Here is a 16,824-nt window from a genome sequence, read left to right as displayed (position 1 = left end):
TGTACCCTCTGAGCCACAGCCACACAGTCTGACACGTGTTTCATCATCGTTTCTACTCATATTTAAAGATCGGGAGCGATGAGTTTATTCAGGTTAACTTCCAGCGTACTTTTTTAATCAGGTTTGGCTGGTGTGCAGACCCGTTTGTGTAGCAGGTCACCTGTGCGAGCACTGGACTCAGTGTGAAAGCCCTCAGAGGTCAGCTGCTGTGTGCTCTCCTTCCTGAGACACAGGCTTCACTCGTGCTCTCACTGACTGCGTGGTTAGTTTAAGTTCTTTGTTTCAGTTAGGATGAAGGTTTTTTCTCTCTAACATTAAACCCCTGGGAGGTCCTCCAGGACGGCTGTGAGTCGGAGACGTCATCGGTTGTGTCTTTGTGCTTGTTTCGTGTCTCTGAGCTCACAGAGCCGTTCCTGTTCTCATTTTGTGTTCTTTGACTTTCCATCATTTTGCCTGAATGATGCTCCATCAGCACGGAAACATCACATCAGACGGCCTCCGGCCCTGTACCTGCTGCGTCCTGCTCACCTGTTTACTGATGCAGTTCTGTGAAACTGCACTCATTGTCAACAGCCTTTATTATTTTGATTGTAAATAATAAAGTGTGCCACAGTGACTCATGCAGGGTTTTTAGCATTCTTAGTGAGGGAGGAGTCACATACAGAGACACACCTGACATTACTGTAATTGAACATATCTGAGTGCTGGTTCAGGCAGGCAGGTGGTATCAGAGCACCGGCGTAGCTCTGCCCTCGCCCGCAGGCGGTGGAAACTTTTAAATACAGTCTCAGACCAGTGCGACAGGTCGGCCCCGAGTGGCAGCCACACCTGATTTCTCAGCAGGGCGAGAACAGGTAGGCATCACCTGAGGGGATGAGCGCACCTGCGTGTATAAGACTGAAGCTTGACTTCCCTCAAACACAGTCTGGACAGCAGCAGCAGCCATGGCAGACTTGATCGGCAAAGCTCTGGGTAACGAAGGGGTTGCAGAAGTTATTGGAAAACAAGCAGGTGAGTTTGATTTGATCGCTTTAAAATATGAAAAAAAACACAAATGTTTGTTTCAAAAGGTGCAAAATAAGAAACATTCATAGATTTTATTAGGTTACAGCAGTTTTTTGCTTCCTTTCATCATGTCCTGTTTCTTTATATATCAGTTATTTTTCCTCAGAACTCCCTGCTCCAGCTCACAGAGATGTTCAGCATTAACCTTTATTCATCAGTTCATAATAAGATTATTGCTTATCAGACAATGTTACAGCTACAGATCCAAACTTATATCTGAGTTCCTGTTCTATAACACAGTAATAACAGTGAAAATAACCTTACTGATGTAGGACATTTAAAAAGGGTTCAGAGCAAAGGTGAAAAAATCCACACAAAGCATCAACATCAGCAAAGCAATTATAACAAAAATAAAAATGATTTGATAAAAAGTAAAAGAGTCGATTTAAAGTTGTTTTCAGAGGCTCGTCTCCTGAGCAGCTCATCCAGAGCTGAGCCTTTGGTTGAGTCCTGACTTAGATGATTTCGGACTGCTGGTTGAAGGAAATGGGAGTGACAGGGATGTGAACGTGGACTACAGCTTCTAACAGCTGTTTTCTACATTTAAATAATGTGTGTGTGTGTGTGGGGGGGGGGGGGGGGGCAAACTGGAGTCATGCTGATTTTTTCTCGTTGGGTTGGTGATCAGAATCAACATCCCAAAGGTGAACAGCTGAGACGGTTTTTAATGAGGCCTTCATTGTTCTACTGTTCTGATCATCGTGAAGCTGCGAGGCATTTTCCACAGGGCCGTGTCTCTGAGGGCGGCTGTGCTTACAGTCAGAACCGATCATTCAGAGCGGGATGTCAGCCATGAATACATGCATTTATGGAGACTGAGCAGCAGTCACGCACTCAGCAGATGCTGTTGAACCTGCCCTGCTGAGGCTCACAAAGCAGACATGAAGCACAGCAGCTGTACGCCCATGTTATTCACGGTTACACCTGCAGGCCATCAGCGGGTGCATCACTATAGTTCCACCCAGAGAGGCGGAAACAGCAGTCCCAGCAGTCACTGCTGATGAGCTAACATAGCAGCAAACACTGATCACTCAGGATGGAGACAGAGCTGCTCAGCATGCAGTGATACCACACGGTTTCCTTTAGTCCAGCATCATCATAAACCATCTATTTAAGCTTCAGAGGTATTTTTAGAAGGTGGCCAAACTGGTGAGACTGGAAGTAGCACCTGTGGTAGTGTGAGCCATCAGGTGCTGATTAATTCAACTGCTGTTTACTGTGCAGGTCGCGTAGTGGAGCAGGGGGTGAAGAAGGTCATCTCTGGAAAAAAATCCCAAGAAGAGAAGAAGGCAGGAGGAGCAGGAGGAGCAGGAGGCGTCAATGTGGAAGACGTCCTCAATTTTGGCAGTGGACAGAAGAATGATGGTGAAGGAGGAGGTGAGCGTTCTGTAACAGCTTCCTTTGTGCCACAGAAACACACTGCAGGGGAGGGGGGGGGGGGGGGGTATCCACAGAGACCAAAGCAGTTCCTGTATCAGCTGTAAACATGTTTATTTCTGCTGCAAGTTTTGACATGGGAGTCTACTCACTGCTGCCTCTGCTGGACTGCAGAGGAACTGCAGGGTTTCTGTTGATGCCTGAAACCATAAAAACCATAAAAACTTCTTAAATGCAGTTTGAGCTCCGTTTGTCTGTTTTCTTTATTGTGATTTTTGATTTTTTGTGTTTTCCTCTCAGGCATGGGGAAGCTTGTCGGGGGATTGTTCAAATAGAAAGCCAGTAGCCCGGATTCTCCTTCAGCCTCATCAAACCCCCCCCTGCAGCCTCCTGACATGAGCGTCTCCAACCACACTGAGGGAAAATAACTTACCTGAAAATCTGCACTTCTATATATGCATTTGAAGCTATCGGAAGAGATATGGGAATAATTTTAAAATATACTATTGAAATGTACAAAAAATAAAAATGAATGAAATCTGAAACCATACAGAAACATGTTGAATTAAAATTAACATTACAGAGAGTAAAGTGAAAAATATGAAATCATATCTCAGGTGTTTTGGTGAGAACTGCTGATGTTAATAATGGATATGTATTTTTAACTTCTTTCACTTCATATTCATCATAAAATTCAGGCTCTGATTGAAACTATAAGTGTTGTTCTATTATTATACTCTTTGTCATGCATGAATTAACAGCCACAATTAAAACAACTTCATCACCAGTTTGAAGTATGGTAAATAAATTAAATCTAATGACAGTGCTGCAGAGTCTGTCATAAAGTGGAACTATTCTGCTCATTTCCAGCTTGGTTTAAATTCTGTACTGGAGCAGCTTTGCATGACCCACAGTACAAAAATGATCCTTGTTTACCCCCCCAGCCCTTTAAGAAAACTTTATTCTGATTAGTCACTCAGATGGGTGGGGCTTCTGTGACTGAGATGACCATATTAGGCATACCCCACTGTGTGACATCATACAGATCCAAGAGTAGAAAAGCTTGTCATGAACCGGGCATTTAGAGCAGTCTGCAGCCCTTTGGTTCACACAAATTAATGTACTGAGCTCATCATTAGAAATGTGTTTAATATGAAAATCCAGCACTTTAACAGGAGACACATGACAGGAAATAAGGAAAACTAACTAAACTAGAAAGGACCAAGAATAGAACCCTGAGGAACTCCACAATGAATCTGCCCTGGCCTGATTCTTGAAAGGTTTACTACATAAACTTTAAAAAAATTGCATAGTTTTGGTATATTTCCTAATTTTTTTTTCTCAGACTCACTGCTGTCTTTCTGGGACAGCAGCATGCTGAAGTCCTGCTGTTCTTTTCTTTCTTGTGTTGTGTGCAGTGGAAGTCCTGCATGTGGTGGCTGATTGGGTCCAATGCTTGAAGGGAGGCTATTAACTTTAAAATAAAACCTGAAAGGACTGAGAATAGATGACTTTACTCTTAGACTCACTGAGGTCCAGCTCCAGACTGCTGCTGTTTCCTCCACAGCTCAGATAAAGCTCCTGCAGGTGGAGTGCAGCTCTAGATGGTCAGAGGTGAAACCTCCCTCACCAGGACGAGGTGGAAGTCCCACCCAGCTGCTAAGGAGACAGAGGGTTTACTGTTTTTGTGATTTAGGTGAACAAACCCTTTGAGTAGGTCTCATAACCAGGTTTCTGTTAGTTTCTCGGTAAAAGGCTTTTATTGTGTTTATTCCTGTGTTTATTGTTGTCAACAACAACTCCTGTGAATATGAAAAATTTGCTCTTTATTTGCCAGAGTTACACGGGGAGAACCAAATATTTCAGCCATCCAAATTTACAAAATTTACCAGCAAGTCTTTTACGGTGTCATTTTACCGAGAAATCGATCAGAAGCGCCGTGAAGACGGTCCGATCCGCCTCTCTGGCTGCAGTTCGTGCTCCCGACACAGGGGGAACAGATTTTCGCACAACACCTGAGCTTGCTTCAGTTGACGTCACTGGTGACGTTTGAACCACTTCACTGCTTCATTCAGACTGAATCAGCTGACTGGTTTGATTTCACAGGCGGAGCTTTGAAAGTTTGGAGCGATACTCAGAGTATTTAAGACGACTGAAACCTGCTGTGCGTCAGTAACGGCCGGTTTGTGTTTCGGACTTTCAATAATAGGACCGTCAAAGTTTTCCGAAGTGTGGGAATATTTTGTTTGGTGCTACCGAATAAGGTAAAATAAGTTCACTGTAGGTCCATCCATCCATTTCTTTCCAGTCATATTGGAAACTTGTGCAGATACGATGAGCATGGAAAAAGAAAAATGTTGATGCTTAAACCACATCAGTAGCCCAAAAAATATAATGAGGTTACAGCCAATTAGTCTCTCTGATACCTCAGCCGCCAGGCAAAGGAGCATTCCGGGCATTAATGAACAACTTCATGATCAAGAAAACATGATGAGACTAAGTCAGTTTTAATTTGAAACATAACGCATCCACCTTTAAATTGGTGACCAAATTTGCGATAAGCGGCCGGCGACGTTCAACGGGATGAAAAGCAAACAGGACAGTTTGGAGAGTGTCGCCGGCTGAAGACGCGGTAATCGCAACACACCTATTCAGTGTTTATTCAAAAATAATACGCATGGTGCCATATCATTTCTCCCTTTCTTACTTCCTGGTGACACCAACTTCTTCTGTTCTGTGTGAAAGGATGTCTTCAACGGCTGGAGAAGCTGTCCCTAAAAAGAGAAACCGTTTAAGCCCATCTACTGTGGCAAAATTATTCCTGAATATTATTATTATGTTATTAATATTAATAATGATAATAAGAAACGAGGTGCATAAGCACACATTTTCTGCACACCAAGCACAAGGAAATAACTGTACCCCCCCAAAAAAGTGTGTGTGTGTGTGTGTTTGGGGGGGGGGGGCATATCAATCACACCTACTGCCTTATTATTATTGAACATCTTCCCTGTCCAGTATGTAATTTAGAATCAATGACAAACCAAACCATTTTCCAAATTATTATTATTTTTTTAATCATTTCACAGATGGAATTACTCTGGCAGATAATTTTTATATACAGGACACAAATAACGAACACATAAAACACAGCTGGATTGCAGGTCATTTGAGGAATTGTCCCAGCACACGCCTGGAAGTGTTACACACAATAAGGTGCGTCACATCTGCAGCGCTTCATTTGGCTGTGCAACAACCATTGTGTCCAGCAGATGTCACCCAAGAGCACCAAATGAACCTTCGATTTTTGACACAATGTTTCAAAAAGGTTCAGAGCTTCAGAAAGTCTCGTTCTGTCATCACTACTCACAAGTAAAGATTCTCACCTGTCTGCACCAGTGGTTCATGTAATCTGTTTCATAGCTCCAAGGTGAGTCATGCGCCTTTCCATGCAAAGGGAGGAGAGACTCCTCACACACACTCAGCACCTTTATTCAGACCTCCCTGCCTGGCAGCAAACACCTGCACTCAGCACTCAGGGCACATCACAAAAACAAACCAGCTGTCAAATCTGAAACACAAAGCTGTAGTTTAAATTAAGTTTCTCTGTCTGAGGTCAGAGCAGCGTCACAGCAGGTGGAACAGGTCGGGCTAGTCTGCAGACACACCTGAGTCCTCAACAGGCCCACCTAACCAGTCTGACCTCCACCTGCCTGAGGACTGAAGTGCAAAGTTTCCTAACAGCAACAGAGAAAAATCAGAGATGGACAAACTGGCAGGAATTGTCGGGAAAAAAGTGGGTAAGTACAAAAAACTAAGAAAAGAAGTGCGGGGGGGACTGATTTGTCTTTCTCCTGATTTGATTGGTGGAGCAGGCTGAGCTGCAGGCAGGAGCAAAGCCTCAAACTCAGTGATTCTTAGTGAAACTGATGAGTAGAGATACTTCTCAGCACAGAAGTATCAGGGCCCTGTTCCAGGAAGCAAGTTCAACAAACTCTGAGTTTAAAAACAGACTCTGAGCTGATCAACTCCGAGTTTCCTGTTCCAGAACAGCTGATCAGAGTTTGTTCAATCAGCTCTGAGTATGATCACCCTGATTTAGCGCGTGCGTGAGTAAGGAAAGAAAGCCATCATCAATGGAGCTCTGATACCATGATTCACCATGGCAACGGGTAAATAAAGGGCGGAGCCTCCATTTTTTTTTCCACTTTGTTTTTATTATCATATTTTTATAATCAGAACAAACTGTTACAAACAAAACATCCATATACATATAACCATAGTCAGCAGTTGGGAGCAGCAGTCCAAGCAAAAGTCCATGTTCCTCTTTTCCTTTATTCAGTCCAGATTGTCCTGGGTTCTTTGTCGCTGTTCTGTATACTGTCCATTTTGACCATTTCTTTTGGTGTTGGTCTTCTTGTAGCTTTAAGCGGTGTGTTATCTTTTCCATAAGTTGAATTTCTTCTACCATCTGTATCCATTGGTCCATAGTAGGGGGGTCTTTCCCCCCCCATTTCCTTGTAATTGCCTTTTTACCAGCTACTAGTAATATTTTAACCAAATATCTGTCTCTTTTTTGTATATTTTCTTCAGGAAAATTACACAGGTGTAGTGTGGTGCAGGTCATAGGAGTTTTGTAACCAAGTATTTTCAGGAGTGAATTACTTAACATCTTCCAAAATTGTGTTATTTTATCACATTTCCAAAAGATGTGTGCCAGATCTGCCTCTAATTTTCCACAGTCTCGCCAGCAGGGTACACTTTTGCTTAACTGTTTACTTTTGACCTTGGGTGATATAAAAAAAGTATTACATTTTTCCGGGAGAATTCCCTCCAGATCCTTGAATTTGTGGTTGTGGTATGGAACCTCCACATGTTTAGCCATTCTTCATCTGTGATTTTTATATTAAATTCTGATTCCCATTTTTCTTTTATGTATTTGGTGGAGGATCAGTTTATGAGCAAGTTTTTATATAGCCTGGATATGACTCTAACTTTACTTTCTTTATAGGCGTTGATTATTGTTTGGATTATCTGGTGTACTTCCCTGGTTGGGTCTGTCCTGATCTCTTTCATATAATAAGCTCTAAGTTGTAGGTATCTATAAAATTTGTTCTTATCTACGTTATAAGTTTCTTTAATATTTTGGAAACTCTCCAGCTGTCCTTCTTTCATCAAAACGCACCACGCTGTGATTCCCTTATTTGTCCACTGTTTAAATCCTTTGTCATATTTGGGTGGTATAAAATTACTGCTACCCATTTTAATAGGTTAGCATCCTTCTGAATCTTATATTCTCTTATAATGTGGAACCATTGTTTGAGTGTAAAGTTTGGAATAGGATCTATTTGGTTTTCTGCCTTTTTGTACATTTCTTGATCCCCTATAATATTTTGTATTGGACATCCTGCATGTTCTTTTTCTATTTCTTTCCACTTTGCGGAATAGCCTGTATTACACCAACCTACTATATATCTTAGTTGGGCTGCATAAAAGTATTTTCTGAGGTTTGGGAGTCCTATCCCTCCTTCTTCTTTTGGTAGCTGAAGAGTCTCTGGTCTTATTCTAGGCTTTTTGCCCTTCCAAATAAACCTTGTTATTATTTTATTCCAGATATTGAATTGGGACTGGGGGACCTCTACTGGTAGGGACTGGAACAGATACAAAAGCCTTGGTAGAACATTCATTTTAATTATTTCAATTTTTGAGCTGAGCTCTAGCCATAAAACGGTCCACCTTTCAATGTCTTTTAGTATTTCTTCATTCAACTTGTCATAATTTGCTTTATACAACTTAGATAATCTTTTTGTTATCTGGACCCCTAGATATTCGATTTTCTTTAGTTTCCAATTAAAGTTAAATTGCTCTAGTATTTCTTTTGGTGGGTTGTAGTTCAATGTTAGTATTTGTGTCTTGTTAATATTTATTTTATATCCTGATAAGTGTCCAAACTTTCCTAGTAGTGACATCAATATAGGCAGAGATCTACTTGGTTGTTCGAGATAGATTATGACATCACCTGCGAAAAGTCCTATTTTTTGTTCTATTCCATTCACCTTCACTCCTATGATATCTTGGTCTGTCTAATAGCCTGTGCTATAGGTTCTATGAAGAGAGCAAAAAGTGTGGGTGACAGACGGCATCCTTGTCTTGTTGATCTCTGCAATTTGACTGTCAAGCTTCCATTAATTTTGACCCTAGCTGTCGGCTGCTGATAAAGCGTCCTCATAAGTTGTATTGATTTGTTATTGAACCCAAATCTTTCTAATACACTGTATAAAAATTCCCAATTGACACAGTCAAAGGCCTTCTCAGCATCGATGCTTACTAATATGGTGCTCCTTTTATTTTCCCTTGCATGGTTTACCACATGTAATGTTCTCCTAATATTATCATGTGTCTGTCTTCCTTGTATAAAACCGGTTTGGTCTTCTTCTATTATTTCTGATATAAATGAGTTCAATCTTTTGGATATTATTGTTGTGTATATTTTATAGTCCACATTTAATAATGATATTGGCCTATAACTTGCACAGAGTTCTTTATCTTTTCCTGGTTTCAGTATAACTGTGATTATTGCCTCTGTCCATGATGGAGGTATTTTGCCATTTTTGAGAGTCCAATTATAGGATGCTAGAAGTAGTGGTGAAAGCTCCTCTCTAAACATTTTGTACCACTCTGCAGGGTATCCATCACTTCCTGGTGATTTATTGTTTTTTAGTTTATTTATGGCATCCTTAACCTCCTCAATTGTAATTTCAGCAGTTAATTTGTTGTTTTGTATGGATCCAATTGAAGGTAGATCAAGTGAGTTTAAAAATGCTTTCATTTTATCTTTATCTGCGGCTATAGGTTGAGTATATAGCTCCTGGTAATACCGTTGGAATGTTTTTTCAATACCTTCTGGCGTAGATATTACCTCTTTTGTATAGGGATCTCTGATTTTATGTATATCATTAATGGTTTGCTGTTTGCGTATTCGTTTTGCCAATATTTTAGTGGCTCTTGGGCCTACCTCATAGTAGCCCTGTTTTAAATAAATATTTTTTTTTTCAATTTCTTCCAATAGTAATTCATTTATTTTTGCTTTTGTCTCTTTAATCTGCTGATATATCTTTGGGCCATTTGTTTTTGGTGTTCCTGTTCTAGTTCCCTTGGTTTTCCATTTTGTATTCTATAGGTCTCCAATCTGTCCTTTTTTGCATGTACAGTTTCAGATATCAACTTTCCTCTAATGACAGCCTTCATGGCATCCCAGATTGTTGTTGGGTCGGTTGAGCCTACGTTTTCATCCATATATCTTTTTATTTCTGTTTTTACCCTCTCCTTTCTTTGCCCCCTATTTTACATTCGTTTATCCTATGTTCATCCTCTATTTTCATAAAAAGGTAATCGATCCTTGAATGAATATTATGTACTGGTGAATAATGTGTATAGTCTTTTTCCAGGGGGTGCAGTGCTCTCCACACATCTATCATTCCCATTTCCTCCAAATATAGATTCAAAAATTTTGTCAGGTGAATTTTATTCTTTTTTTTGCTGGTTGTATCTATTTTATGGTTTCTTATGACATTCATATCTCCCCCCCAAATTAGAATTCCCTTTGTTTCTGTAGCAATCATATCAAATATAGATTTAAAGAAATGCTTATCACTTTCTGGCGGTGCATAGATATTTATTAATGTTACTGGTTCGTTCTCTATTTTTCCTTTCACTAGAATATATCTCCCTTCTTTATCCTTATATTCCTTCTCTAGTTTGAACTGGGTTGTGTTTGAGATCAGTATTACCACCCCTCTTCTTCTACCTCTAGGGAATGAACTGTAATATAAATTCCTGTAGCCATATCTCTTTAGCTTATCATGTTCAAGCTTTGATAGATGAGTCCAAACTGTAAATCCAAATCCAACTGTAACAAACTGGTCAGAACTTTAAAAAAAAACATCAGAAACTACCAAACTTAGCTTCAAACAAATAGGGAAGAGATCACATCTCCCAGGTGTCCCGTTGGTGGGTGAAGGGGAAATCCTCATTTCTAATAGGGCCCCTTCCTAGGCACTCTATCAGTTCCAAGAGCTGGAATACTGTAAAGGTCTAGAATTGTCCAACTAAAAGTAAGAAGAAAAAGAAAAAAAAGAACACAAAACAGGAGGATACCAAACTGCTCCTAGTCGGGTTAAACATTATATCGTCTAAAAGCTTAAATATTACCATAGAGTCCTTATGTGATCACTCGTCTTAAGCTGTTTTATGTCTTCCTGAGGAATTCCTGTAGCCTCTCTCTGGCTCGATGTGCTGCCTCCCCTCTGGTATTCTTCCTTCTCGCCTGCTGCCACTCTGGTGTTCCTCTCCTTTCTCCTTCTGTCGCAGGTGTGTTGCCATCTCCTGGGGCGTTGATCGAGTATCCCCGCTCTCTCATATCCCGTGGCGCTTTCATATGTTTTAACTCCATCTCTCCAATGTATCCGTATCTTTGTTAGTGGTGTCTGGAATCGGATTCCTCCCTCCTTTAGGGCATGCTTGATGCCAATGTATGATCTCCGTTTCCGGACGACTTCGGTAGGATAATCATGGTCAAAAAAAATCTGTTTGTTTCCTACTTCGATCTTTGTTTTCCACGCTTTCTGCAGTATCATTTCTTTTGTCTCATACTTCAAAAAGTTGACAATGATGGACCTGGGTGTTCGGGTTTGGTTTTTGTGCCAGAGCCCGGTGAGCGCGTTGGATGAAAAGCTCTGTACCTTCTTGTAGCTGTAGCTTTGTGATCAGTAGCTGTTCAGTGTATGTGTTGATGGAGTTTCCCTCCGTGTCCTCTGGTAAGCCGAAGATTCTGATATTATTCCTCCGTGATCGTCCCTCGAGGTCCGTAAGTTTTTCTTGCATCTGGCGTGTTTGGTCAACCAGTTCCTCCATTAACTCGCCCGCGCCTGTTCTCCACTCCTCTAGTTCTGCAACACGCACTTGGGCTTCGGCTAGGCTAGACTTCTGTGTCTGCAGCTCCTTCTCATGATCCGTTAGCTTACGTTCGAGTTCTTGCCGAAGAGCACTAATTTCTTCTTTTATCTCTTTTTTCACCTTGTATTTAAAAGTGCTAAATTCGGCTCGTAACTCCTGCTTGAGGTCTTTTATGTCTTTACTAATCGAGGCCAGCCCTGTTCGCAGTGTCTCGTTGTGTACTTGCCCATCCATTTCCTCTGATGTGCCGTCCTCGTGTTCGCTAGCTTCACTTTCCGAGTTTATTCCAAGTTGCTTCCCAGCTTCGTCTTGTTTCTGTTTCGCTCTTGTATTTTTTCTTTTGTTCCCACCACCCATAATCAATATGTATATATACCGAGTTAAGCTATGTGGTGGCTTTATTTTGCCCGACTTAAGAGAGCAATTAACTATGTGTCTGCTCTCTCCGCCATCTTGGAACCTCCTCTCGGAGCCTCCATTTTAATCTGATGAATGGAGGATCGCACGTGTCAGTGCGGAGCGTAACGAGTCACTTTAATCAGCCTGACCCACTCTGACATCATCATAGACAGAACAAAAGTTTGTTATCAAATATATAATTTCTTTATAATGTCTGCTGTCATCAGTTATATAACTTGGATCTCCATCACATGAAGCTAAATCCTAATTTTACATTTAATTTATAAAATCTAATTTTTGAGCCTGAAGGACCAAACAGCTCAGACTGAGGTTACCTGTGTATTAGTTACTAAGACAGCAGCAGCCCGTGGGGGCGGAGCTTCCCTCAGGTCAGTTTGTTACTTAATAAAAACTGTTTTTGCTGCAGTTTATGACAGTTCATGTTATGGTTATTTGTTTAAATAATTGTACAGTAAAAATGGAATCTATTGATGGAATAGCAACCTCACTTTATTCATTTTTTTAAAACGAGGATTTCATTATTTCTGCCATTACTGGATAAAAATGAGATTTGCAGAAAAACTGCTTTAATGTTTCCAGTTTAACCATTTTAATCTGATCTTTGATCAGCTTGATAGATGACGGCTCTCTGACAGCCACAGCAGAGATGTTTCACTGAGTTACTGTTAAAGGTCAGAGGTCAGTCATAGTTTCATATTTAGCTGAAAGCATTCAGAGCAGCTTTCCAGTAATGAATGTAAAGTTTTACCAGTAAAGGCAAACATGCTGTGATAAATGTCTCAGCTTTATACCTTTTAAAATTCAGAGCATTTTGGGAAGATAAGACATTTTAATTAATAATGCAGTGTTGGAAAATGAAGCCATTATGAACAGATCCAGACTGGATGAGCTGGAAAGTAACGGGAGCCTGAGCTGGATCTGGACCTTATCCGGTCTGAATCCGTGATCCTGATCCATTTGGATCCTCCTGCTGCGCGGGTGGACTCAGACATGGTTTGCTGATCTGTTATAGAGCCTATGATCAGCGATTTTGGTGATTTTAAGTGGAAAATATGTGGAGATTCATACTCTGAATTTCAGACACCGTAACTTTCAAAATGACATCATTTAAATCATTTAGTTCAGTTTTCAAGTCTTCAAATATTTCAGCCTCATCTTCACTCAAACATTCACATCATCATCTGATCCAGACATGTTTCCATCCACAGTGTGTTCTGTGTCAGCAGCTTCATCCAGATCAGTGTGATGTAACAGTGATGCTGCAGTAACTACAGTAAATGTTTCAGAGGAACTGACTGACAGTCTGACAGCTGCAGCTGCCTCATTATAAATGCGTGACATCATCGCTGTCTCCGTCCTTACAGCCTGACGAGTGAACGACTGTAAAAGCTTCATGTTACAGAAATAACAAACTAACGTGTTACTGGGATTTCAGTGATCGTAGAAACACAAACGTCTGCAGATGAATTCGCTCCTCTGACGCTCTGACAGCCACTTTATGACGGAGGAAATGACTGGGAGTGTCAGACAGGTGGTTCAGGTGCAGCAGGAGGGGCGGAGTCAGAGAGACACTCAGAGGTTGTTGGATAAAACCTGCCAGGTTAGGGTCACAGAGTCTGTTACCATGGTAACTGACTCAGAGTTGGAGTTAGCTCTTTCAGGAACTGAAAACCTGAGTTTCCTGATTTTAGGGTTAACAAAGTTAACAAGTTATTAGCAAAACCTGCTTCCTGGAATAGACCCCAGGAAAACAGGCCCAGGGATCTGTTACCTTGAAGGACTACAACAGCCTATAAGAAGCATTAAGAGATGTAATACTCATACACCAGTTTACTGAATGCTGAATTTCCACAATTCAGCTTTTAAATGCAGAGAGGATTCTTTATTCAAGCAATCTATCAGAGCCAGAGCATAATCATACAGCTCGAAGCATTAAATCGCTCAGATCTCATTAAGTAATCAATCCCGGGCTAATGCTGATTTCTAAATGTCATTCTAGACTGGGAGGGGGGGCTCAGGCCTGCAGCCTGGATCCCTTCTGGCTGCACCCCAAATAATCCCAATAATAATCAGTACAACATCCGTCAGCGCTGTTCAGGTTAAACCCAGCACAGTGACAGTGAGCAGATTTTCCTCTGAAGCTTCAGACTGAATCAGTCCTTCTCCAGATCACAGGAAGTACCAGCTGGATTCTCTCAAAGAGCTTTTTTAGGTCCTCGTTTTCAGCTGAGGGGGCACGGTGACCTTTTTGGATGGGCCTGGCCCCCAGGGCTCACTGACTGTATACCTGAGTGTCAGTATAATTGATAGTGTATAGTTTATGAAAACGGTGACCTGGTGCATGGAGTATTTGTACGGCTCACACTGTGACTCATTCAAAGCTCCCTGCTGGCTAAAAGTTGGTGGCTTGTTTCTTTCCTTCATGCAGGAGAAGCGGTGGAGGACGCGGTGAAGGGCGCTCTGGGTTTCGGGGACAAGCAGAAGAACAAGGATAAGAAGAAAGGTGGAGGAGGAATCTTCTCCCGCTCTGGAGGTGACCATGACAAAAACAAGGGAGACAAAAAGGACACGGGAGGATTATTCAACAGAGACGACAAAGACGAGATAGAGAGGAATGCAGGATTCAGGGGTCTCTTTACTGAGGGGCCAGAAGCGTCCGGAGACAGCAACGGAGCGGCGACGGAAGCAGGAAGTGAGGACAGACCTGCACCAGAGAGTGTAGGTGCCAGTGACAGAGGTAGGAGTGAGGAGCACTTCCTGTTTCCTGATCGATGCGCAGCTTCCTCTGCAAACTACAGTTAAATAACACAATCACCAGTCAAACATTACAGATCATGAAATAATAATTTGTTAAAAAAAGTGTCACATTATCACATGATTAACTCATTATTTCTAGATTTGGTGTTTGTAAATATTTAGAATAGAATAGAATTTTATTGTCATTATACAAACAATGACATTTCGTTCAGAACAACCAACCAAGAGGAGGACAGACAAGACTAACACAGGGGAGATGGGTGTCTGCAGCCGCTGCACCGCCGCTACAATCAGTCCCTGGAAGAGAGAAACAGACGCACATCATGATGTACCAGAGTCCAAAAACAAAACCACCTAGCAAAGCATATTTGCACATTTAAAGCCAGGATATGGTGGGGTAGGGGGGGGGGGGGTGCAGACGGAGACGAGAGGGTGGGGGCATTGTGGAGCCAGATGCCAGCTCCTAGCCAAAACAGTTTGCTGATAGTGATGGAAGTTCATCAGCGGCCGTGGTACACCAGATCCAGCTTCACAAATCACAGAGAGGGCTGAGGGGGGAGAGCAGCCGTCACACATAGTCCTTCCTGATAACGCAGATGTTGTTTGTGGAACAGGCTGCTTGTTATTTCCAACAGCCTTCAGTCTCACTGGGAAACCCATTCAGTAAATCCAATAATCCAAATTCATTTGTTACCGTCCTCACCGTGCAGAACCGAACCTTATCTCCAGGTCTGACCCCTCTCGTCTGCGAGCACGTTCTCAGCTGCACTACGTGTCCAGCTTGCGGCTCAGGTCCAACAGGCTTTGAGTCTGTACGGCTCTGCACAGCCCGTCCACCTGGATCTGCAGCCTCGGCAGATGTCGAACTGCTGCCCAGATTTCCTTAATCTGGGCATAAATCAGGTATCCTCCGAGCCCAAACAGAAGAGATCCTGTTACCAAGTAGCTGAATATGTAGACGTCTTCCACGTCCTCGACCTCCAGAGCTGAGAGGCACACAGGTCTCCACGAGCTCCAAGAATCGATGACGTAGCAGACCGGGTCTGTTCCACTCGGACACGCAGGCTCCCCATTCCCCGATCTCATAGTGGAGAAAATTCGATCAGTGGTGTTTAGGGCCCAGTTTGCCAGATCCACGATGCTCTTAATCTTATTCTTATTCGCTCAGTGTGTGAGAGACGCTCTCACAGCAAGCAGGAGAGATGGAGGAGGGCAGGGAGAGAGACAGAATGCGACCGTCCCCGTCAGAGAGCAGGAGGAGAACATTTCCATGATATTACAAAATCCTGTGATTGGTTTATAAGAGGAAAACATGTTATACAATCATTAGTAGTAGTAGTAGTATTATGATGATGTTTATGAAGAGGACTGAATATGAAAATCATTTACAAACTGACCTCAGGAAGCGTTTGAAGGCTTCTGTCACAGATTTGCTGACTCGGGCACCACCACGAGAGCAGGACGCTCACAGAGACAGTGCAGCTCATGAGCACCTGGTTCTGCCCACAGGCGGCTGTGTGAGACACAGGAGGATTATTCTGAAGTGTGATTCATGCAAAGCTCCTCTAGAAGAATCCAGATATGGAAAAGCTGCTCGAGCCTGAAGCAGGAGCCTCTGAACTCTGTGAGATGTTGATGGTTTTAGCTTTTGATGCTGAGATGAAGCCAAATTCTGTGCTTCGGTGTCTTTGCTGACGCTGAGGACTCAGACGTGTGACAGTCACAGCTGCACAGTTTTCATTCTGTAAAGTCTCAAACTGGAAATGAACTCAGACACATCACACCAATAAATCAGCTTCTGCTGACGATGCAGCAGATGAGATGATGTTCATCTGATCCACATTAAAGTTTAACGGTTGCATCACGAAGAAGCATCAACGTCATTTTCATGCTGCAGGGCTGTTTGGTTTCCCAGCTACAGAGAATAAAATGATCTGCATCAGCTGAGGTTAAACATCGTTATTGGCCCAGATGTTTCCTGATGTTGCTGTGCCGTCTGAATGAGTTCATCCAGGAATTTGTCCCTTCTGTTTTGTCCCAGATCTGCTGGACGACCTGATGGACGTAGCTGAAGAAACATCTGGAGGACGTGAGCTGCAGCCCGACCTGTGAGGAGCACCCGACGGCACGCTGCTGATTCATAAAGACTGAAAACCCCCCGTTCATATTTACTGCAGTAATGTTTTACATACATGTGCATATTTTTCTTTTCCTGTTTAATGATGAGCGAAGTTTGAGGCATTAAAACTG

This window comes from Archocentrus centrarchus, chromosome 15 (genome assembly GCF_007364275.1).
Source record: "Archocentrus centrarchus isolate MPI-CPG fArcCen1 chromosome 15, fArcCen1, whole genome shotgun sequence".
NCBI classification, from domain to species: domain Eukaryota; kingdom Metazoa; phylum Chordata; class Actinopteri; order Cichliformes; family Cichlidae; genus Archocentrus; species Archocentrus centrarchus.
Note: the sequence above shows the minus strand (reverse complement) of the source record.